Below are 24,515 nucleotides of genomic sequence, written 5' to 3'. Positions count from 1 at the left end.
GGGCAGTGGTGGCGAGGCTTTTCCGGCCTCCTAATAAAGCTTCAGGTTTAAATTAAGCGTGTGCTGTGTCCAGGCGCCATTGCTGTACTGCATACCCTGGGGCCGGGTAGGTTTTGTGAACTCGTGGTATGCCGGGCTATGGCTGTCTCAAAAACACGGCCGTTCCCCTAACTTAAGAGGCCGTAGCGTCTCCAGTACTTCCGTGCTACTTGCTCAGAGCACAAACAGAAGATAAACGTGGGGTGCAGGTGTGTTCAGAGCAGCATGGGGTCTGGGGACAGGATTTCAGCTTACAGTCTTGCCCAGGAGAATAGTAAATAAAGGTAAAACCTAACTAGCAACTTCCCAGGATTGGTAAGAGGCACTGCAGTTCCGAGGATATGAGTGTTAACTTTTGGCATCAGGCTTCTTCAGTAGGTAAATACTGCATTCTGCGCTTTCCCAAACTCCGGTGGTATTTCTTGGGTGTATGATACTCCCTGTGAGACGAGAGAAGCTTAGTGGGAACATTGGCAGAAAGGGCGATCTCACCGTTGCTTTCATCTTAATGTTCTGTGTCCCCTCTGTGTGGTGTGCTGCTGTCCTCTCTGCTTGTTGGGCCTCTGTAGTAAAAGAAGACTAAATCTGCTTTCATGGTGCTAAGAGAAATATGGGTATTATCTGTGATCATGTAATACATCTGTCTGAAATCTGTTCTGATGGGGAAAAAGAAAAAGTGAGGCACAAGTGCTGACACACAAGCGTGGGTAGGGATCATTGTTTTTAGCAGCATTGTTTTTACAGGTACTGCAGCCTGGTGTCTTAAAGTTTAAACCAGTCTCGTGCCTTAGAACTGTTAAAAGGAGTGCTTAGCATAATCCAGCAACAGTATTTTTTCTTAACTAGACTGCATTTTAGGGCATGTTGACACAGGTCATTTACAGGCAAAATGAAGTCAGTATTTTCTGCACTGATGTAGTTAATGTGTGAAACTCGTTTCATTAACAAAGATCCTCCGCAGGAATATTGATTCCAGTATAATCATACATAGGTCTGTTAGGAGAAACACGGGAGCAGCTCAGCTGGAAAGTGTGCTCCTGCCCAAAGCCCTGTCCAATTAGCTCTTGCTGCTGAAACACAAGATAAAATGGCAAAAGCATGACAAGAATATTCTTGAGCTTCTCTCTCTGTCTTCTGTATCTGTTATGCAGCTGTGTGTCATTTTGAGCAGCAGTAATCTGTGTTCTGTCATAATGAAGGGCACATGTGCACCTGGCTTGTGTATAGAGAATTCAGTATGTAAGTTATGATGGATAAAAATATTTTCTGTGCTTTTTGACAGAAGGGGAAGATGCAAAGTTTCCCATCTGTGGTGTGCTTAGCAATTTCTGATTGTAATTCTCTGCAGCTTTTTCTTTCAGTTATATGAGATACTGGGAAAATTTAAGTTACATGTGCTTTTACTGCAGTTCTGTTTTCAAACATGTTCTTATGAAACACTAATGTCAGATATTTGAATGTATTTTCCTGAATTGAACAGCACGATCACAGTCAAGGAACCATTTGTACTGTCTCCATGAGTCATAATCATATACACAGTTAATAATTTTTGAATAATTTAAGTGTGAATCACATTTGCAGCATATATTGATGAACTGTTATCTGTTCTTTTATATTTTTAAGGTTTCCCATGGAAGCAAGGCTTAAACAATTGTACTCTCCGTTGGTTTTGATCCTCGGTTAGCTTTTGGACCAATTGGCTGCTTTGATCAAACTGAACAGAAATGTGGATAAATAAATCATTTCAGGTTTCGTGGTTAACAGGTGGCCAGATAGAGCAGAAGCACTCTGATGGGGGACGATGTTGTAGTTGAAATTCATACTTCACTAGACACCAAAGAATTAACATGGGGAAAAAAGACTTGATATAAATGCCTCCATGGTAAATATCCTTCAGCCTTTGGTGCGCACACCTTCTGATGCACTAATCATTCACAAACCATGAGTCAGCAGAAAATCAGTCTCACTTAGTTCTGATATTTGGTAAACTAACTTTTTATTTGACTGCAATTCTATTTTCTGGCTTTATGTGGTATTAGCCTAGTGTTTTACAACCCCAGTAACGCTCAAAGCACTGATCGTACAGACCTAATCAGGCTACTTGTTTGTGTAATATTAACTATATTTGTCTTTGCACACTTGATCTTCAGAATTAGTTTACCTCAGTTTAGATACTTAAATTTGGATTTATTGCCTTACTCATTTTGAAAAACATTTTTATAAGTGTGGAGTTGTTTCTCTGCTAATTAACCTCCTCTCGGTTAATGAAGAAAATGGATTATTTTTGTTTTGTTTTTCAGTTCATGCAAAAATGTGAACCAGGTCTTGGAGAGACTAAAGAATGATGCTATGTTTTGATGGTTTAGCTGTCTGTAAATAAGGTAGTGAAGCATTGAAAATAGTAGATCTGAATTATTGAGGATTTCCATCTGAGAGAGGGTAAATTGGCTTGAGAAATAGAGCCAATTGTGATGCATGCTCCTTCCAGTACCTGTACTGGTTCAAGAACTGCATTTTGAAGGCATTGTTGAATAAATTATTCCCAAGTCATAGAAGAGCCCAGCTTGCAGGGTGGGGGGTAGAGATACAGAATGTCTGCAAACCATTCAGATCCTTGCAGAGCTTGGATGCTAGTGCGGTTCTGTGTCATTTCATTGAGATTTAATTCTAATTCTCTTTTTGTGGATTTTCCTGTGAAAGGAGTGATCAGAACCTTGTCTAAAGCCTACAGCTCAGATCTGAAAAGGAGCAACACTGAAGTACTCCCATGTTAAACAAAATCAATAATGCTGAATTTAGCAGATGATGATTTCCATAGCAACCAGTGCTCATATAACAAATTCAGGATGATACTGTATAATGACTGGAGAATCGAGCACAAGAAGATGCTGTCAAATGAGGCACAACCCTGCTTGGATTTTTCCTTTAGGCTGTGCAGTATCTCAAAGTGGACCAGTGGCAAAAAATCTGTAGTGGCATCTCAGAGTTCCTCAGTTGCTGGGTATTTCTCACACTGTGGTTAGATAATTTGAATAAAGGTTTTATTTAAACTTCAAAGTGTCTGTGCTAGACCTAAGAAAAAGGTCCTTCTAGCAAAATTTATCTCTGCAGCTTTCTGTAACGGATGCCTTCCATAATGGAAGAGTGTAAGAGTTGGAGAAGTATGCGATGTTACATTTCCAGATTACTCTGGACTCTAGGAATTACTGACAAGGGATTTCTTTGCAAATAACAGGCCCAGGTGGATTTTTGTTTAATTAGTTTTCCAGTCATCTTTGGGCCAAAAATCCTGTCTCCACAGTATTTTGCTGCAAGGAGTTCCATGGCTGAACAAGTTGCTTTATGAGAACAAGCATTTTGTTTATGTTAAATCGGCCACATCCTGGGTTTTGTATTGGGAGAGCCTGTGAATGATTTATTCAGTGTCCCGGATGTCTAGTTTCCAGAGGTAGGATTTATATACTAGAGGATTATAGGCTAGGATTTTGAATTTGAGCCAAATGCTTTCTTTTGTGCCCTCCCCTAGGGTAGATATTCCTCACTGATTTCTGTGAAGTTACTCAAATGTTTAAAATTAATGAGTTGTAAAATTTGTACATATACAGGAGGGAAAACAAATGTAGATGTTTGCAAGTATTATAGAGCCTTTTAATAGGTCGCTACAAAATGTTGTTTAATTGAAGTAGTAGATGACTGAATTAAAATTAAATTGACTGGAATCTGAATAAAGCACATATAAACAAACAGTTATGCTATCGTAACAATGTAGGGTTTAAAATAGCCACTGGAGGGCTCACTAATTTCATGTTAAATGCCAAGCTGGTCTTTGTAAGCCAGTACTTGCAGTTTTTGGCTAAGACTGTATTAATTGCTGCACTAGCCATTTGAAGAAGACTGGTTGATAACAAAATCTTTGCAGATAATGGGCAGAGAGCACTTACATGTTCATCTCAAAGAATAACACTCTTGTGATTAATACCTGTGTCACGGTGTGGGAACATTTAAAAAGGTTTGAAAGGTAGGAGGATCTAAATGTCATAGAATAAACATAAAGGACCAGATTTCCCACCCCCTTACCATAAAAATCTAAAAAGTCATCCTGTCAGGCAGCAGGGTTTCCCCATTTTGAAGAGCCACCCACACACACCTGGCAGATTTTCCCCTCCCTCTTCTGTTCTGCAGGTGACACGGAAGCCTCAGCGATGATTCAGGCCCAGGGCTGTGGCCTTCTTGGACTGCTGATAGAGCTGGGGTCAAATGCAACACATCTCATTGGTGTCAGTTTCTCCTGACATTATGAATCAAGTCTTTGATTGCAGTTAAGAAGAACTTAGCTTTAAAAAACTTCGGGAAAAATGAATTCTGTTTATGTAGTCTAATCTTTTTGTATTTTCCTCAGCCTTAATTTTTCCTTTGTCCTTGTTTTTTTTTTTTTATAATCTTTCTTGGATATGTAGATTATTGTCATAGCCCTGATACAATAAATGCAGTTAACCGTTTTTATTTGGTGTTGCCATCTTGCTTGAGTTCACGACCCTGCTTACCACTCTTCTATGTGATAAACGTGCTGAACAAAATACACGCACTGTTCCTGGAGTGATTTTGCCAGTCATATGTGGAATTACATTATTCTTTCTGCTCCTGTGAGTATGTGAAGTCCCAGAACTTCACTAGTCTGTTGCCTTATTTTGTGTAAACTCATTTGTTGTTCTCCAGTGGTCATTTTCAGTTCTGTTTATTTCCAACTATTTACCTTGCACTGGATAGATACTTGAATTGTTTCCCATGATTTTGAATCCTCCTTTGCAAGCTAATTCTGTCTTTTTTTTAATCCCTGCTTATATGTCTCCACTTTTGGTGTTGCTGGTGACACCCCTCTTTCTTTATTTTAGATACTAGAACAGTCATCTGTTACAGGGGATACACAGAACTTTTAATTTGTCTTGGCAGGTAAACCTCTTCTTTTGTTCATAATTAAGTACACATATTTTTAGTTTCTTAGTGTTTACCTCAGATTTTCCTAACAATCAGGTTTTTAGTCATTCATCTAAAGAAAAATAACCACCAGTTAAGCTCTCCCATTATACATTACCGTGCAGTATGCATACAGAAAATAAGTTAACAGTTGAAACATGGATGGGAAGAAGATTCTACCTGGAAATAATTTTGTCGGAGTCTGTCCCTCCTACCACTGAGACTGAAAACATTCATCAGACTCACTTCTGCAATTGCATTTGCATTGCATCTTGCTTTTCACTGGGCCATGTTGCAAATCCAATAAAAAAAAAGAACTTCAGATGACTTCACTTCTAAAACTGGTGTGTGTTGGAAATGTGCTTAGTTCGAAACCTTGTCCTTTTTTTCCAGCTGTATCCCTTTATCTAATGAAAGGGATTGCCTCTGCCCTAAACTGCTCCAGTTAGAAGAACATAGCCTTTTTTCAGTTATCCTAAGAATATCCTTGACTGAAGTCTTGCTTGGCCATATTGAATCTTACGTCATTACATACACATATATGCAAACATACAAAACCATTAAAAGTTCAGCAAATTCATAGAAGAGAAATGCAGGCGAACTGATTCAGCTGGCTTTATGGGTATTAAAACTTAATGTCTTTTCTTGGTTTTAGCAGCACATCAGCAGTGTTGTCATGGATACTGAGCCAGGTCCTGTTTTTTCAGCTTGCAGATGTGCTAAAAATGGGATTTTCCCTTCCTACCTCTTATCCATCCCTACTGACTTGATTCAGGGTCCACTGGAATCAGTGAAAAGTCTTTGGTGATCTCAGCAGATTTTGGGCTAGGATGTAAGTGGGCGGTAGAATACAAGCAAATATTATGTTTCATAGTAGTTGTCAGGTATTTTTAAAGTCTTATTCCACTGTTGAAAAGTATATACATGTTACGAGCTTTTTCTCATGCTGGAACACACCAAACTTCATGCTTTTTTCTGCTGGCTCAGTGGCACTGTATATACATCTATGCCCATCAGATGTGCCTGACAGAATGCATCCTTGGCTCTCTGTCCCTTGTACTGCACAGACCAAGGACTGGTCAAAATGTGCCGCAACGTATTTCCCGTGGAAACTATGGCAGGTAGTGGAAATGGCTTGCAGCCACCTCTTTACTGAACTGTAATCTGCAAGACGCAGTTGCTATACTCATCCAGACCTGGTCAGAGCTGTCCCATTCAGCCTGCTCAGCTTAGGTAACTTGCCTCGCGAATTTGTATGTTAAGACCATTGATTGCTAGGTCTTTGGTATGTGTAGCTTTCCAATAGAGTCTAACTTCAGTATCAAATCCTACAGCTGTCTTTAGAAAGGACTGGGATAGATATTGTCACTGCTCTTGGTTTGCAACTGCAGTATGGTAAGGTTATAAATCTGTAACAGTAGTGTTCAAAAAAGCCATAAAATGCATAAAACTTTTAGAATGCACTTGGGTTTTAGACTTACAAATCTGTTTTGGGAAGAAACCAGAAACAAAACTGGGACTAAGGCGGGTGTGTCTCAGGATACCAGACAAACTGTTACCTGAGATTGAGTCACCATTTTTATTTGTTTCAGCATGACAAAAGCTGCTTACAAAAATTATTATGCTTTGGGTAGACAGTGTTATACTTGGAGTTTGGGTGTTGGCTGGTAGAAAACATTTCATGTTGGAAGAAATGGATTTTGAAGTCCTTATGTTGTCATGTCTAACATTTTGTCTGTATGCATAATGGCAAAACAAGTCTGAAACAAGTTCCCACCCTTTGGAAGAATTCAGGTGACACCAGTCCATTATTACTATGATTTATTATTATCATATGTGGGGTGGGTTTGCAACAGAAAGAAGATTAAATAGTAAAGGGTAAACTCAGACTTGTTACCCAGCCTGAAAGCAGGAGATGGAGTTCTTTCTCCACAGGCTCCAGTTGGCAGAAATATAGAGGCACAGTGTGGATCTGGATGTGTGGTTTTTCTTGTGAGATAAAAGGCTACATAAGGGATGAGTGCTCTGGCTTGATCATGCTCTGTTTTCTCCTGCTTGATATCAGCTACTAATTTGTGCTGCTGCGAGGGACCCCTCAGTGAAAGTAGCATTACTTTGATTTTTAAGGGCAGAAGAGCAGTCTAAACTTAGTATAGGTGGTCATCTAGGTCTCTTTGGCAACAGAGATGGACTGTTATAAAGACAAAATTAGTCTGTGCCCAAAATTTTCCTGTAAAAGAATCTTACACACACTACAGGGGAGGCCTAGGCAGGTTAACCTGCTGTCCCTCAAAGTTAGTCCTTATGTGTAGCACTTGCCTTTTAATGACGTTGATCATTGACATCAGTAGTTGGGTGCTGACCAGTGAAGTTTAGACTTCAAAATTGCCAGTTCATACTTTTGAGAGCACTTGAAGTATATTTTAAACAGCAGAATGTGTTGCATCTGTGAAATACCAAATTGTCTTTTATTAGGGACAGACACTTTCTCCACTGTCTGTGTATTGTATTTTTTTATGTAAAATACATATAAATAACAAATCTATGAAATCTCCTAAAATAGTATCTCTGGAGTGTTTCTCTGACATTATTATGTACTTTTGTATGTCTTAGTTATGCCCGAGAAGTCTGAAAACTTTCTTCAATAAGTCTCATAGCATAGCAAGCGTTACCATGGTACCTGGTAACATTTTTCCAATCAGCAGATGGAGCCACAAGGGGAAAAAAAAGATTTGAGTGAAGAATTTTGGAATGGAATAATGCTAAAATAAACTTGTTATAGAAATGCTTCATATGATTGATGAGAAATTAAAGCAAATGGTCCTGTAATATATCATCTGTTAGTTAAACATGTGCTCCCATTTATCTGATCTGTACATAACCAAAGTTGATTACCATAAATTAGTAACAGCTGATGACAGCCTTTACTTAACTTGAAGCTGTATCACCTATTTAAGCTCTCGCCCTAATATTTGAAAGAGTGAAAAAAATAGCCTTCAGAATGTTTAACATTGTACTTTCTCAAAAGGTGAAACTAGAATAGAGCCATCAGACTGAATGTGGGAACCAGGAATGTAGTGGTTTAAGATTTTCATAGAGCTGATTTGACAATGAAGTCAGCTCCTTTTTGGAGATGGGGGTGGAGTGCAAGAGGGAAAATGTTTTCCCATAGGATATTAAGTGGTAGCAAGGCTCCTCACCAATCCTTTGAAGACTGATAGAGGTGTTTAAGCAAATTCATAATTTACCCAAATTTTCCAAAGCACATACGCTTCATGACTGCCAAAATACATCACTTTGCCCTGTTTCAGAGTGCCTTACCAAGTGTGGGTTATGTGAAGTTTCCAGGGGATATGCTAGGTAGCGAGGCTTTAAATATGTTTAAATACGTTGCTTTTTCAATATAGTCAATCACGTGATTGAGCTTTTATAACTGCAACATGCTTGTTCAAGACATCCTGCTTTATCAGTATGGAATGCTTTGTATGCTTGTTTCAACTTGTCACAGGATAAGGATGTGGTTTGCTCCAACTGTTGTTCAAGATGAAAATTTTTTTAGATGAGAGTATATAAATTGCACTACGGATCGTACAATACAGTAACCAAGTGCTGAACTTACTCTGCTCTGGCACTTGAAAGAACAAGAGAAGTTAGACAGTAAGAGGATTGAATAATTTTTGTCCTTTTGTTTGCTTTGCTTATATGATCACCAAAATAAAGACATGAGGGAAGAGTCTGAAGCTCAGTATAAAATCAACATTTCCTCAATATGTATTTTGGCTCCATCAGAATTCTTCCTGCTGCATGAAGCAGATTAAAAGGAAGAAGGTGTGTATTTTGCAGCACTGCAAATGTAACTGCATAAGTGTACCTCGGATTTTAAGTTGGAAAAACAATAACTTGAACCTTACTTTCCTTGGTGATTTGTCTTGCATTAAGATGCTGCTGTTGCATTGGCTATTATTACTGTATCTCTTCTGTGAGTGAACAGGGAATTTCAGTATTCAGGGTGACATCTTTGGAAACAAATGCATATACAAGCACTTTAAAATGGCAGAATGTAATTAGAGCCGTAAGCTTGACAGTAATTCCTACAAAATTACAGTATTTTTCACTGTGCAGAAGGCAAAACTAAATTAAATCGGTGTTGTTAGCATCTGGTAAGCGTGATCACAGGGTTTTTTTGCGATGGTTTGAAGTCATATTTATGGCACTCCGAGAGAGATCTATAGCTGTGACTGATTGTACCTTACCATTCAGTTGTTGCATCTCAGTCTGCCCCATTTATAATTGATCATTATGGAGGATGCCCCTTTCTGCAGCTCCAAAATATGAGGGGGGAGGAGGTCAGGTTCCCTTTAGTCCTTCAACCAGGAGTGCTCCAGTGCAACCATATATGCAACCACATACTCAGGACCTATTATTTGAGAAAGCAGCTGTCTAGTATTTTCCCAGTGCAGATAATTGCCAGGAATAGAATAGGTTCCTTGAGTTCAATTCTCCTCCTCCATTTAAGATTAGGAAAAATGCTGCTTTGTTCCTGCTAGATGCTCTGGTGACCTTCTCGCTCCTGTTATACCCCGTACTGAGTACTAACTGCTGGCTGTGCTGCATGCATGACATAATAGCACACATGTTCCCTAGTGTTGAAGGAAGGTTCATGACTTGAGGTGGCAAAGATGAAGGTTATTTGCATAAATTGCTTGCATTCTTCTAGTTCTCCATGAATTCCCATCAGTGGTGCGCTAAAGAGTATGTACGCATTGTAAGGGTGAGCATGTTCATTTCTCAGTCTATAGGCCAAAATGAGTATCTACTCTACTTTCCATACATCACACGTATCCTTTCGGGATGGTTTAGCTTTATGTGAAGCCCCCTGCTCTATAAGCTTTTCTCAGACTGCAAAGTTTCTACTGTTCTGGGGTTTTTTTTCTGCTTTCATGCGGTGTTTTCTGTAACAGTGTTATGGTCCATGACATATGTCACTGAAATATGAATAGTGAAGATGATAATTAGAAGGAGGATAAAGTCACAGTTTGATTTTAAATGAATCTAGACATGCTGATTTGTTAAATTTAAAACAAGTCTTCTGAAGCAAACAAAAAAGATTCCTGTAATATTGCACTATTTGTGTATTTTGTTAATTAACAGCCTTCACTGGACTTAACTGGCTTCTCAAAAGTACTATAAATGAGAGAAGCATGTATTTGCTTGCTTCTGATCTTTGTCTTAGATCAGATTTCATTTTATACCTGCATGAAATACATTTTTGTTCATTAATTTATTCATTTATATATTAGTTCACCTCCAAAAGGTTATCTTCTCACAATGCAAGTAAGAAAATATAGTATCTCTTCTGAAATGTTTATAGTGTAGTATCTGTATACATCTGCAATAAATTATGATAAGTGTTGTGGGGCCCTGCACAGGTAAAAAGGTCTCCCACAAGACTTACTGTGGAGTTGCCTCTCAGATTCTCATACGATGTAATAAAGAAGGAGAAGTTGCATGACTTCCCTCCCCTCTTCCCCCCCAAATAAAAGCTAGTATATCACATGTATGACAGGTTCTTTAATATACAAAGTAGATACCCGGTGTCTTGTATGTATGATGTTCCTAGAATGCAGAACTGAGGAAGGCTCTGTAGGTAGATTTTCCGAGTAGCTATGATGGCATGTAGACCTGAAGCTGTAGGAATATGGGTTTTGTCCCAGGAGATAAGCTTTTTTTTTTTTCTGAAACAAACTTTTTTTTATAATAAGTAACTTAGCAATCAGAAGATAATTACGTCTGAAGATGTTTAAAATTCAACTAGGTTTAAGTTTGTTGGTTGGGGTTTTTTTCACATTTGCTTGATTCTATTTTTGCAGTTGCACTCCATGTTTTTGCCTTTATTTAGTCAGCTATATTTAGCTCATTACATTATACATTACATTACATATATACTGACTAGATAGCTTTCTGTATTAATTTTTTAAATTGTAGATGGTTGAAATGGAAAAGGCAATAAATGCCCTTAATTTGCTTATTACCATTTTCCAAGAGTTGCTGTATCACCCTGTAAAATTGTTTAACTGTAACTGTCAACAAGTTCTTTGTCAGCTATTTTGCTTTTTGGAGTAAAACTGATAAATGATGACACCTTTCCAGGCTTCCTCTTACTAAATAGCTTGTGGGATGGAGCAGAGGTTTCGACAGTGAGAACAGAAAATCCTTTAACACTATTCAAAGTATGTGGGAGTTACGGGTATTTTTAAAGTATGCTAAGCCATTGGGTGGACAAGGTGTTCACCCACCTGTAGTTATCAAAAAAACCCACCTCTGTTGTGCTAGTCTCCTAGAGAATAGATTATTAATTATTTGCCACCTGAGGGAACAGGAGGAGAAAGGAGGAAGAATTATCTCTTTAAAAAGATACCAAATACAGAAGGAATGATGATGAAAAGGCTACCAAGTTGCTTTTCACGAAAAGAGCTAATGAGAAGATTGAATCAGGGGAGAGAAGTATACAGCTCATTTAATGATTAGATGGAATTTGTTTGTTCCAAATGCTCTTCAAACATTTGAACTATTAATATGCAGATAGCTTCAGTCTGAATTACTGAGCAGGCATTCACTAAATGTAATTCAGCTGCAGTAAAATCTAATCAGCCTTCTACTGCTAACTATCTCTTTCCATAACCTGTAAAGAGAGTTTAGGATGACTAGGTTTCTAACTTAAGCCCCTCCACCAAGTGCCTAAAATTAGGTGTGTTGAAAATGAACTTAAGGGACATGCCACTCAATGACAGAACTATCTTTGAACATGGAAACTCCCACCTGCAATCTGTCTATTAATGTGTCAGAAACACGTGCTATATATGGGTGCTATAAATGGATGGGATAAAAAACGGTTGTGCTGTTTATGGTCACGTTGCATTTCTGCTGAGATGCAATAATTACACTTGAGATGGCTTTCTGTGGCTATTTTAAACACATTGAATTCTCATTGACATATCTGAACTTTCCAAGTAAACATTCATAGATCTCATTCACCTTTATTTGTTGCTCTGAAGAGACCTGTGTTGGTCAACCCCTTACTATCTAGGAATTAATTTTTCACAAATACCACAAATGACAGTCATAAATTACAAAAGCTACCTGATCTTAGCCAGCTTTTTAAAATTGAAAATCTTTATCTTCCATTTATCATCTATGCCACTGACATTCAGAGAATATCCTCTTTTCAATAAAATATGTGGTCAAAAATCTGGCTTCCAGCAGTGTCAGAAAAATCTGGCTTCCAGCAGTGTCAGCAGTGCTCTTTTCCCAAGTCAGTAACCTCTTTTGGGCTAAGTCCTGAAGTGAACCTACCATGGATATGACTAGCATTTTATGACTTGGCCATGATAAATGGGGAATTAGTCTTGTGTTACTCTTCCATTCCAGTTAATCATTTTGCAATTTTGAAACAATAGAGGGAGGTTAATATTCTTTATTAATGGTAGGAAAACTATTTTCTCCTGAGTAATGTCCCACAGTTGTTAACATCACATAAATGTGACCTTAGCTAGGAGCTGGTAATCTTGGATCCCAAGATTAATAATGTTTAATTATATAATATAATTTATCACTATGTTGATTAATTTCTTTCAAAATGTAAAGCAAATGTTTTACAACACTGGTAACTATTAGTACTACATCACTGGGACACAGGACAATTTTATGTTATTTTGATTAATTGTATTTCATGTTGTCCTATTACAGGAATATATTTTCGTATGAGGGATTCAGTGAAGAGGGTGACCAATGAAGAGCACAAAGGACAAACATTGCCATTTTCAATTTGCTTTTTCAAATGCTCTGCAGCGCTCTCCTTAGCTTTAATGCAGGTGGAGGAGGAGTGACCTGTTATCCAAACTTTCATGCTGATCCTTAATTTTGTATCTGATCGCAGTGCTTTTGAGAAGACCATTCTCATCTGTGAGAGCTTTTTCACACTCTCTGAGTATAGCAGTAGGATATTTACTTTGTTGTGTTTTGTGAATTTTTCCAATAAATTGTTTAATGCTTTGTTGCAGTTTGCAAGCAGGGTACGATTCCTTTCTAAGCAACAAATACTAACTGGGAATGTACTGCTTTTTTTTTTTTTTATTTTGGCAAACAGTTTTGGAGAATATTTGCAAGTCTATGTTAAGAAACCTAGTCACGCTGTCCAGGGCAAAAACCCATCTTTGAGGACTTCAGTGTTTTTAGGTTTACCAATCATTTCTAAATTAAACTTGTCCTGTTACAACCATTAATGTACTTCCAAATTTCTGTGGAGTCATTTGATAAAATATTGATCAGTTATTCTTCAGATATGTTTCTGGTCTGATTTTTTTTTTCCTTCTTCCTTCTGTTTTCATCTTCTTGGCTGCCTGTATATGTTTATTCTCTTTTCCTACTTTTAATCTGTAGTGAGGAGCTTCATTCTTCTTCTCATGTACATCCATTTTTTCTGCAGATACAGCATTTCATTAGCCTTCCAAGGAAGGATATTTAAATAACAAGGTTTCTAGTTTTTAAATCTCCTTTGGTTCTTTTTCAGTTTCTTTTTTTGTTTGTGATTCAGAAACTAATTAATTACCCTTGTTCCTGTGTGCTTTAAAACTGTGGACAGTGTTTTTGGATGATTTGTGTCTTTCATGTCAAAATTAAATGAGTTTTTATTCTGATAACATTTAAAACATTTAAAACACCCAAATTTGTCATTAGGGAATTCTTCAGCTTTCAAGCCTTTCTACAGGATCATTATTTTTCACGACAAATGAGAGTTAAAATCTTCATCAGTTCTGCCTATGCTTGGATATAAGATATGAAGCTGTAACATCTGCTATGAAGAATGATGTAACTGATCTGGTATTTAAAAATGCCAGAGTGAGTAGGTAGTTGTGGGAGATGGTATGAACATTTTTAGTAGGTGCCTTGCTTTCCAGTAACCATGGACCTTAATATGGGATTATAGATACCTGACTTCTTAGCGTTTATTTTTTCACTAGAGTCCTGTTTGAGTTTCAACTTTTCTATGTGGTATACAAATATTCAAGCAAGTAAACAATTACACTTACCAGAGTAGTTAACAGGCATATGAGGTATCAAGCCAAAGATAGAATTCGCAGTGAGTAAACATAGGACAGAAATAGGAATGTGAAGGCGAAGGAATCTATTTCGGAACAGGGAGTTGTTCTTGTGCTTTAAAAACCCTCAGGAACACACAACGGGGTTTTTTGATCTTGACAGCTGAGATTGCTCTGCTGTAGATTTTACACCTTTCAGTGTTCACTTTATTAAAATATTTTCTTTCAAAAGTTTTGTATCACAGGTACTGCAATGCATTGCAGTTGTTTTGCCTTTCCAATTAATGAATACTTTTTGTTGTTTGTTATGGGTTTGTGTTTTTCATCTGGAAGTCATAATTAACAACATGTGGGAGATCTAAGCCGAATAGAAAGTGAAAAAGTAATTTCACTTTAAGGCTAATATTTGGTATTTTTATTGCACCCAAAGAAAAAAAACAGTATTTTTGTGTCATTCCAGCCTTAGTTGTAAGACCTATAGCATTAACTAAAGGCTGTATATACACCTACAGCATAGCATTTTGCTCCTGCATGCTGATACCGTTAAGAGTCCTTGCTACCTCAAATGCAGTTCAGTTCAGCACTGGATGCTGCAGTCATCTATTGTGGTGCAGGTCACGTAGCAGTGAATGAACAAGATTGCATGAATAATGTGCTTTTTATTCAGCGATTGGATAAAAATGAATGCCCTCAACACCTACGTACATCCAATCTCCACCACTTCCTGTGTGCTTATTCTTCCTGAAGCTTTAATTATTTATCCTTGGAAAGAATTTGACAGTTACAAGTAGTCACGACTCAGCAGGTTAACCCTACAAATACCAGAACCGATCTCCATATCAAGTACACTCAAATGTCTTGTGGAATCAAATGTTGTTTCTGAAGTGATATGACTCCCAATTTACTGAAAAAAAATGGCATCCCTAAATAGTACGTATTTTTAAACGTAACACTGTCCTTAATGAAATTAGATTTGGTCTAATATTCTTGCTTATTTCAGCAGGTAGTCTTTAAAGACTGAAGAGTGTGATTTGCTGTAAAACTGGCATTGGCATTCTGCAATGAAGATGAATTTTCAGGAGAGAATGGTCAAGAAATGGGAAAAGCAACATTAGTTAACAAGCCAAAATATGTGCATAGTTGCCCATACTGCCCACGGTATTGCATAGTGATGAGAAAAAAATTGAATTACATAAGATGTCTGCCCATTTTGCTACTTGGTGTTTATAAAATGTGTTCAAATTACACCAAAACTCTATGCATAATAGGAGTCAGTATATCAATATATATTAAGAGAAAAAAAGCCGTATAAATAAACTGCTTCTTTATATTGGTTATATAGAGAGAAAGGGAGGGAGACCATGTGTGTGTGTATGTGTATATATGTATATAGACATTTTGTCTGCTTGATCTGAGTGCAAGAAGATGATCAGAGAAACCGTAAAATTATTTTTCATGTGAACATTTTGTTTATTAAAAATATTTGTTATCTGGCTGCATTTTAGAAGCGAATGCTAGAAAGGCCAATATTAGACTGCATTGCCACAGTTCATTTTTGCTGAGTGTGTTGCCTCCCCTGCCTTCCAGTATCTCTGGCCATACTGCCCTGAACAGGCTCAGAATTGTTTTCATTCGTCATTTAGGAAGGGCTTCCACATTTGTATATCAAAATTAGACATAACAGCAGAATATCGTTTCTCCTGGGGTTCATAAATCCAGAGTAGCACAGAGAAATTTGTATGGTTTTACCTGTAGATTGTACCCTTGCTCTGTTGAATAATATTACTGTATTATCTGACTGGACTGCATGAATCACCGCAGTCTGTCTGTATCCTTAGGCTGCATAATGTAGGAATATGCCCAGCACTGGTAGCTACTAATGGATTGATTTAAGCCTTAAGGGTTACCTAGAAAATCTACACCTGACACAGACCTTATTTATCTCCCCATGCTAAGAACAGACTCAAAAGTGTAATGTGAGGTGGTTTTGTTTTGTGCTTATGCTTGCAAACAGTAAACAATTGGGTGACTGATTACAGTAGCAATTTATCCAGAGTTCTGACAGCCTCTCTGAATTTTTAATAAACACTAGGTATTTTCCTTGAAAGTAACACAGTGGCCCAGTGAAGAATTATTTCACAGAAGACATGCTCCCTGTGTTACCCAAAAGATTAGAGTAGATATTAACAGTGGCTCATTTTTACCTTTTGTTCTAGGTATTATTAACTGTAAATACTATGCTTAAGCTTATTTCAAGCCTGTTGTTAAACTGCAAATTGTATAGTGTTATATTTAGTGCTATTGAAATGAATGTGGAGCTGAACAGCTGGACTAGTGGTTCAGATTTGCCAAAATAATGAGGAATCCTGAGTTTTGTATTCTGATTAGTGATAGTAATCATGATCATGATGAGATGGATCTTTGATGGATGAACTGAACTGGTTCTAATTGTATATGGAACTTGGCAAACTCAAATTTTGAATTTTTGAATGTTAGCAGGAGAGATATTAACCATAATAAAAACAAGTGTACAGAAGTATGATGGTATGCCGAGGTACTGTCAAGTGATTCTTTTAAGTATTTGTGGCAGGTTTATCCCAGCCTGCACAAAGATAAGTGTGAAAGGTAGGTTGGCATATGTTGTGAGGTAGATTAAGGGCATATGAACAGTCTCAGGATTTCGGAGAAAGGAGAATGTGGTCTGAAGCTCCAAACTTGTATTAGAAAATCATTCTTACTCCTAAATGTAAACACTGCTCTATGGCATAATACAAAGTCTTTTCACTCCAATACAATGACAGCAAAACAACTCCTGCTAACCATCTTGATTATATTGCTGATATCTTCAACACTATCTGAGAAGTTTTGCAATCCTGGTAATATCTCCAATAATCATAGAATCATGAAATGGTTTGGGTTGGAAGGGACCTTAAAGATCATCTAGTTCCAACCCGCCTGCCATGCACAGGGACACCTTCCACTAGACCAGGTTGCTCAAAGCCCCATCTAACCTGGCCTTGAACACTTCCAGGGATGGGGCATCCACAGCTTCTCTGGGCAACCTGTTCTGGTGCCTCAGCACCCTCACAGTGAAGGATTTCTTCCTTACATACTTCTGTGATAGCAAAGAAATACACAAATTGCTGTGGATGACAGTAAAGCAGTACACACACCCTTGTTCAGATTAAAACCTACCCTCTTTCAGTTTAAAGCCATTACCCCTTGTCCTGTCACTACCTGCCCTCTGCAGCTTTCTTGTAGGCCCCCTTCAGGTACTGGAAGGCTGCTGTAAGGTCTCCTTGGAGCCTTCTCTTCTCCAGGCTGAACACCCGCAACTCTCTGAGCCTGTCCTCGTAGGAGAGGTGCTCCAGCCCTCTGATCATCTTCATGGCCCTCCTCAGGACTCACTCCAACAGGTCCATGTCCTTCTTAAGTTGAGGGCCCCAGAGCTGGACACAGTACTCCAGGTGGGGTCTTAGGAGCAGAGGGGCAGAATCACCTCCCTCGACCTGCTGGCTACACTCTTTTTGATGCAGCCCAGGATACGGTTGGCCTTCTGGGCTGCGAGCACACGTTGCTGGGTCATGTTGAGTGTCTCATCAACCAATATCCGCATAATATACAAAACATGTTTATTAAAAGCATTAGATTTTAAGAAATATGGGCTAACACTATGGTGCCTTCCTCTCTGGAGGAATGGGTAAAAATTAATGGATAAAAGAGAAAATATGTTGTGGGGAATAGAAAAATGTATTTTTGACTGTTATTATCTATGTCACGAAGAATTTACGTATTTTTTTAGTCATCCTTTTGATCTGTTTGCTGGTTCATAGCTACAAGATATATTTGTGGACATAATTAAAATTATATAAAGATGTACCTTATGATCCTCCTTACACGGCTCATGCCTTGTGTTTCTGTTCACTGTGCATCACCTCTTCTGGAAGTACATACCCATCCTTCTTAAGTGATGGAAGCATCATTTCTGCTGCAAAGGACCCCCTCAAGGGTGAGGAAGATGGTTTATCTTTTGGTGACATTTTATAGACTGCTTTCTTTCAGCACAAAAAGCTGAAGCAGCAATTGAAATAGGGTTGCTGGTCAGTGCAGTATGCTTCTGAACAGATGAGACAGGCAGGCAGGACATTGCTGTCCTCTTAAACAGGATTAACCTGCGGTCTTACTTTCTGATGGCCCACACTCAACTTCTTGCTGCCATAACATGGCCTTGCAGGGACTTAGGTATAAGTTTTTCATTCTCCTTGTTCTCTCTTTAGGTGTGATTTTCAGGCTGGTGATTTAGCTGCCCATAGATGCTAATGCTCTAGAGAGACTTACTGTGCTGTGTAGAAATGAAAAGCTCCTTCCAGTTTTTTCTGCATCTTGGACGGCAGAGGGCAGGTGTTAGTTTTGTGTGACTGAAAGTTTATTATGTGGAATGGCTGTGTACATACACATGATGAAAGCGTCTGCGTGCTAGAAAGAGTTACAAAGATGGAGTATAGAGCAGTTAAATATAATTTATGCTTTTTTGTGCATATAGGAAGTTGTTGCTAGCAGAATATTCTTTTGCTTTTTCTTGAAAAACTTTTGAACAAAAATATTAAAACAGAATTAAAATGGTATTGGCAAGGTAAGAAGGGGTGTCGGTCTAGGAGCATTACCACCTACCCATACATCACTATACTGTATCCTTCTAATATCTTCCTTTTCTCTTATTTGACTGGTGGTGGTCTGTGAATGTTCATGTTGATACTTGAATCACTGCACAAGACACAGACATGCATGTTTATTCTGATACAAAATTTTGTGCAGTAGACTTATTTTGACATTAACTGTTGAGTTTTTAGTTTACTGGTACTTAAGGATTTTATAGCCACATGGCAATCCTAATGCTTGTATCTAAACAACAGATTTCTGCCAGTTTAGATATGCTGGTCAGGTGCTGTGCAAAAGCAGGCTCTTGGTATTTACAAAATGTTATGTGCAAAATCATGTTTTTATTGGTGTAGTTTCTTGCATTTGGGTAGACTAGTGGCTTTAGTAGGACAAAGCACCGCTCTGGCATTGTTTTCATAGTCCTAGAGAGAGAAAGTGCTGCTGGTCATACTGAAATAAAATACTAGTTTAAGGGTAATTGCAGTTCATGGTGATCAGTAATAGCTGTTGGAGAAGAGGCTTAACAGGTTGCTTCAGTGGCACACAGTAACTTCATAGCAGTATAGATCCTTACTGTTTCCTATCCCGGTTGTAAGTGAGTAATAACAGCAGACAATCAACATTTATACGATGCTAACCTGTTGACTGTAATGGTAGTGTTCAGTTGGTCTCGCAGATGTGCAGTCGCTTAAACTTGTTGAACTACCTGGAGATAACAGCACTACTATTGCCAGCAGGTAGTAAGGCTGATTCTTTTCTGTGCCACTTGGCAGGATTTTTCCTTCTGCTTTACTTACTGCTGTAACTGGCCTTCTCAGGCCACATGATGGCTTCAGCATCCCTTTTCTCTTTCTCCCTTCTGGAACTGGGAGCCAGGGCCAGTGTCTCTGCCAGGGGCATTTTTCCTCTAGCTCTTCATCCTGGCATCAGTGCTTCGTTGAAGCCCAGTTTTCAGTGAGCACCGTGCTGCTCTGGAGTTGGGCTACTGATGCACGCGTTTCTCGACAGACCCTCATAGTTGGCCATTTTATCCCATTCTGGGATAGCTCCTCTGACCTGGATACCCATCAAATAGCTGTGGTTGGCCAGTAGGCTTCAGTTTCTGCTTCTCTGTTCAAGCTCTGTCCAAGTTTTTGACTCCAGCCTCTCTGCTGTACATCCTTGCTACATGTCTTTGTTGTTACCAAAGTATGGTCCTAGCTCATGTGCCCAAAGTATTTGGAGAACTGCAGACCCTCAGAATACTAGTAGCTTCCATCCTTTCTCAACCTTAATTGTACTGAAGCATCTCAAGGGCTTGTTCTACTTGAGAAAACATAACAGATTTTCTGAGGGTACCTAGAGAATGTCACTATATACTTTTGTGACAGCAAGGAAATACAAAAATTGCTGTGGATGCCAGTAGGGCAGTACACACATCTTTGTCTCCATCACTTCGCCACTCTAAACATTTTTTGATCTTGGAGTTCCTCTAAAGTGAAGGATGCTTGCCTCCCTTCTGGTCTGCTTCAATGCACGGAGCTTAAGGCAGAGTTCCTCAGTTGTCTCATCTGCAGCTGTTCTACTTCTTGCCTTTCCTCATGTTACTAGCAGTGGAATTTGTAAACTTCAGTCCAGTTAAGTGATCACTTAAACACCTTTTTAAATCCTGCCATGCACCCCTGCTTCATTACTGGGTCTTTCACTGTCTGGCCACCTGTTTGCCAAACCCATTGTATGTAGGTGGTCTTGACTCAGATGTAAGGAAGGCAAGCAACCTAGCCGAGGAAAAAGTACATGCTTATTCCAGGCACACATATGTGCATGCCTGTGCACACATACATATACACGTGTCTGCGGATGCTTCTTCCACATGACTGTACCCAGAAAGAAGTTACCCATCACTTCAGGTCAGATAACCAGCAGCATTAGTGTAAACAGGTACAGTGACTCACACCAGCCATTCGTACAAATAATGCAGAAGTACCCCACATTCTGAATTTGCCAGAATGAGTGCTGCTGTGAATAACCCTCTGCCGGTGCCGTTACCCACTGCTGCAGAATTGCCAGAGTTCTTTCAGTACAAGAGCTGATCGGTAATGGCTTTGCTATAAATACAGCACAGCGTGTAACTCTTTGTTTCCCAAGAAAATCTGTGTGGTTTGGTGGCAGGAGTTAGTGGGTCGTGTTTCAGGGTGAAGTTGATGCCAGCAGGTGTTAGGTATTTGTCCCGGCCTACGCAATTAATGCATTTCCTCTCCCTCTTTGCAGTTCACGACTGCTTATTCCTTATCCTTGCTCTGCCTTCAGTTCAGTTTGGTTAGTGAATCAGAGTCTAGAACTGATCTGGTAGAAGAAAAACAGCCATTTTTTCTGTGTTACTCTTCAGCCAGATGCCACAGCATGCATTTTATGGCAACACAGCAAAGGCGATGCTGTCAGTGACATGAGGGCGAGAGCAGGCAGCTCTGCTACTGCCACCAAATCTCTATGCATACTGCCAGAATTTTGATCTGATGTGCAACATAAGACAAAGATGTCCACTTACACTCTCTGTTGTTTTCAGTTCTTCTAATTTTTATTATACTATTTTAATTAAGGGAGGGAATATTTGGATTTGGAAAGTTCTGTATTTTTAATGGACTGCTGTCTGCTCTGGCAAGGTACAATTAGCCCTACCTGCTGCCAAAAGCTACAAAAAAAGAACATTGTGCATTTCTCCACATCATCCTTTCCATTGCTGCTCTTCTTGCCAGTATTTAGCTATCCTAATAAAGGGTAGGTAGTGGATTATAAATCTTATTGTGGTGGTGAAACATATATTTGTATGTATACTGTATATGTAATAAATTATTTTTCCATGTATTTTAAAAGGAAAATATCAGTAGAACAATTTACATTTTCATAAGAATAAACATACTTTTTGAATGGCAACCAATGACATATTATTTATTTTAATAACCTGTACTTCATACGTATTTGTCTACATTTTCATCGGTTTACCTAAGAATCGTACAGAAATTCAGAAACAATTAAAATTCCCAGACTTGCATTGGATTGGGAAACCTCCAGTAAAATTCCACTCCTGTGAAAATCAATGGGAAACTTGTGAAGTCAGAACTTCATAAACAGTCTTTTTAAAGCAACTTTGCAAACCATTCCTAGGAGAATAAGGTATAAACAGAACAAAAAGAAAGTACACAAAAAAACCCAGCAAAATCCACCAGAACAGAAATAGACACCTTATTACAAAGTAAAAAGGAGAACAACTGAATTATTAAACGCATCTCATGAATGAGAACCAGGAAGGCACTGGGTTAACAAATAAGTAATTGACTGTGTCCCCATCAAAGGAAGACAACAGAAAGAGTTCTTGCATAATTTGGCAGCAAACTAGGTTGCTTTTTACTGTCTCCTCCAAATCTCCAATTTTTCTGATTGTTTAAAATAAAAACACTTGGAGGCACTTGGACGTTAATACATATACGCCCAGAAGAACTGTCATTTCCATCAGTATGAGTGCGTCATAGGACCAGAGAGAAGATCACAGGCCTCTCATTACATTATTCTCAATACAGTATGGTTTGTTGACTATGTGATAGTTTGTAGACACAGAAGAAAATGTGACTGGGAGGGATTTATTTGAGGAGCAGGGTCCATGTCGAGGGTGGTGCTCCAGCTGGAGCATGGCTTCTGGTGCAGAAGGGCTGGCGATAGGTAGCTGGGAACAGGGAGAAGGAGGACAAGCACCTGAAAAGGGCTTGTGGCAGGTGCTGGCAGCTGCACAGCTCAGCTTCCCACTGTACTTGGAAAATACAGCCCCGATACACCACCGCTACTTCTCTTTCCCACCTCAGGGCTTGGCTTAGAGAAAGGAGGAATTTGCTGTAAAAACTTGGGTTTTCATAAGAGCAGGTCCCATGTTACAAAGTTGATTTGGTGCTGGTTTGCAGATTTTAACAGACTCCCCTGCCTGATCCTGCCGTGCAAAAGCCTAATGTCATGTTCAGATTTGGGTATTAGCTCAGATCCATCTTTATGCTGAACTTTTATAGTATGTTGACTTTTAACAGGAACCACTAATGCAGCACTATGAGTTACAAGTTTAATTTTCTTCCAGATATTTCATGTTGTATTTCACAGGGTGAAAGTGTCCTAAGACAAAATTGTTTCAGTATTTTCAGCTAACAGAAAGAACATTCTCCTTTTTTAGGGTCAGCTTCCAGCTCAAAACCTAAGCATCCACACAGAAATTTGTAGGCATGTTTCAGACTGAATTTTACATTCCACTTATGTAAATCATGTCGGAAGTTGATAATTAATGATTAATGATCACTAATTTTGAACAGTAATACTTCCAACAATGTGGTTTTCCAGAGAAATAACTTGCAAAGCCACAGATAATGCTCCCATTTACTGGCACAGCCCACCCTTAGCAATAAGGTTGCCACGGAAACAGCAAAACTCTGGTCGGGTGAGAGAGATGGGGCGAGAATGAAAGGGAGGTGGGGGCAATTTACAGCAGTTTTTTGTTGAAATAAATCACCTAGATTTTGTTAAAATAGGTTTCCTGGGTTTTTTTTTGCTAGGGGAGAACCGAAGCCTTTGCCTACAGGCCTTGGGGGGTTTTTTTTGGTGGCATTTGGGGTTTTTTTGCAAATGATAGTAAGCTGAGATCTGAATCAAACACTCAGTATGGAAAAAAAATCTAACTGTTGTGATCCCAGCTTATGTTTTTTGCCTGCAAAATGTTTTGAAGTAGAGGTATATAGTCATGGGTCTTTTTAAAGACACTGACAGAAACTTCAATGTCTTTGAATGTATATATTGGCTGTGTGATGAGTCTCCCTTGAAGTCGCAGGAGGGTGTAACTGAGCTCTGTGTGCATGTATATCAGAGACACAGAGGAGGACTGAATATGATGTATTAAGTATGCTATGTACAAACAATAGATAAGATTATTTAGAAATATTTTTTCAACTAAAATAGCTACATACCTTCCTAAGAAGGTTAGATCATTTAGCTTGTCTTGATGTTATCTTGCTTGTCTGTAACTACTTAATTGGAGGTTGTCTCACATAAATAAAGCTGGATTAGGCTGATTAATACATGGATAAGAGATTTCTGGTATATATCTAGCTGGTGCAAAGAAAGCTTGTATTTTCCCTTCTCAATTAACTAATCAAAAGAAGAAATGTCCCCACAGAATATTAGAAACCTTTGTACTATTGAAATGCTATCTTTTTATGTGAGGAATCAACTATTTGTGATATTAAAGATTCTGCAAGACGATTTACTAAAGCAGAGCATTAACCCATGTGTCCATCAAATTACAGCGTGAGGAATAGCATCCTATCTGCTGATGTATTAAGGCTTCATCATAGTAACATGAATTGTTTAGGGTTTATTGTAAAGAGGAATGTCAAGTAGGGTGGCCCTATGGCTACTTTCTGTGTGACGCAATTAAAACTCATAGCATCATTTTAAGTTTGTCTGACATAGTCACTGTTTCTTGTAATTACCTAACCCAAAATCAGTTTGGATTTTTTTTTTCCAAAGTCATTGTCTTTCTCATGCTCATTTTTTTAAAATTCAGTTTAGTCCACAAACAATTTTACTGCCACTGGGCAGAAGCTGTTGAAATGCAAATAGTCTTTCAGCAGAATTTTAACAGTTTCTAGCACTTGTTTGTGTAGAGTTCACATTTAACCACGGTCTTATTGGAACTAAATATTTTTTGCTGACTCTGTGATTAATAGTTCTCTA

At 38.6% G+C, this 24,515-nt stretch overlaps 1 long non-coding RNA gene across 2 annotated transcripts; it reads left to right on the top strand.

The window, feature by feature from the left end:
- The first annotated feature begins 6 nt into the window (after positions 1-6).
- On the top strand, positions 7-4,380 carry LOC118452355. 2 transcript variants are annotated; one of them, XR_004842110.1, is made up of 3 exons: positions 7-106; positions 1,663-1,921; positions 2,340-4,380. It is a non-coding gene; the product is annotated as an uncharacterized LOC118452355 (long non-coding RNA). The 2 variants fall into 2 exon arrangements; XR_004842109.1 differs by having other exon boundaries at positions 1,663-2,420; positions 2,740-4,380.
- Positions 4,381-24,515: the final 20,135 nt, after the last annotated feature.

This window comes from Egretta garzetta, unplaced genomic scaffold (genome assembly GCF_000687185.1).
Source record: "Egretta garzetta isolate BGI_Z169 unplaced genomic scaffold, ASM68718v1 scaffold375, whole genome shotgun sequence".
In the NCBI taxonomy this organism is placed as follows: domain Eukaryota; kingdom Metazoa; phylum Chordata; class Aves; order Pelecaniformes; family Ardeidae; genus Egretta; species Egretta garzetta.
Note: the sequence above shows the minus strand (reverse complement) of the source record. Positions and strands in the feature narration are given on the sequence as shown.